Source organism: Gobio gobio (assembly GCF_949357685.1).
Source record: "Gobio gobio genome assembly, chromosome: 22".
In the NCBI taxonomy this organism is placed as follows: domain Eukaryota; kingdom Metazoa; phylum Chordata; class Actinopteri; order Cypriniformes; family Gobionidae; genus Gobio; species Gobio gobio.
This window is the reverse complement of record NC_137118.1, coordinates 967,539-969,103: the sequence shown is the minus strand read 5'-3', so window position 1 is coordinate 969,103 and position 1,565 is coordinate 967,539. Positions and strand designations below refer to the sequence as shown.

At 51.1% G+C, this 1,565-nt stretch overlaps 1 protein-coding gene across 1 annotated transcript in view; it reads left to right on the top strand.

Moving 5' to 3' along the window:
• The window catches only part of LOC307118661 (neurobeachin-like), a gene marked incomplete at its 3' end in the record, with an annotated part of 142,501 nt that overhangs the window by 136,041 nt on the left and 4,895 nt on the right, over positions 1-1,565 (top strand). The window lies entirely within an intron of this gene.

The following is a 1,565-nucleotide window of genomic DNA, read 5'->3' as shown; positions in this document are numbered from 1 at the left end:
AACACACACACACACACACACACACACACACACCCAATCCAGCTCCAGAGCGGCTCAATCAATAACACACACACACACACACACACACACACACACACACACACACACACACACACACACACACAATCCAGCTCCAGAGCGGCTCAATCAATAACACACACACACACACACACACCCAATCCAGCTCCAGAGCGGCTCAATCAATAACACACACACACACACACACACACACACACACACACACCCAATCCAGCTCCAGAGCGGCTCAATCAATAACACACACACACACACACACACACACACACACCCAATCCAGCTCCAGAGCGGCTCAATCAATAACACACACACACACACACACACACCCAATCCAGCTCCAGAGCGGCTCAATCAATAACACACACACACACACACACACACACACACACACACACACACACACACACACACACACACACACACACACACACACACACCCAATCCAGCTCCAGAGCGGCTCAATCAATAACACACACACACACACACACCCAATCCAGCTCCAGAGCGGCTCAATCAATAACACACACACACACACACACACACACACACACACACACACACACACACACACACACCCCCAATCCAGCTCCAGAGCGGCTCAATCAATAACACACACACACACACACACACACACACACACACACACACACACACACACACACACACACACACACACACACCCCCAATCCAGCTCCAGAGCGGCTCAATCAATAACACACACACACACACACACCCAATCCAGCTCCAGAGCGGCTCAATCAATAACACACACACACACACACACACACACACACACACACACACACACACACACACACACACACACACACACACACACACACACACACACACACACATACACACACACACACACACACACACACACACCCAATCCAGCTCCAGAGCGGCTCAATCAATAACACACACACCACACACACACACACACACACACACACACACACACACCCAATCCAGCTCCAGAGCGGCTCAATCAATAACACACACACACACACACACACACACACACACCCAATCCAGCCGCAGAGCGGCTCAATCAATAACACACACACACACACACACACACACACACACACACCCCCAATCAGCTCCAGAGCGGCTCAATCAATAACACACACACACACACACACACACACACACACACACCCCCAATCCAGCTCCAGAGCGGCTCAATCAATAACACACACACACACACACACACACACACCCCCAATCCAGCTCCAGAGCGGCTCAATCAATAACACACACACACACACACACACACACCCAATCCAGCTCCAGAGCGGCTCAATCAATAACACACACACACACACACACACACCCCCAATCCAGCTCCAGAGCGGCTCAATCAATAACACACACACACACACACACACACACACACCCCCAATCCAGCTCCAGAGCGGCTCAATCAATAACACACACACACACACACACACACACCCCAATCCAGCTGCAGAGCGGCTCAATCAATAACACACACACACACACACACACACACACACACCCAA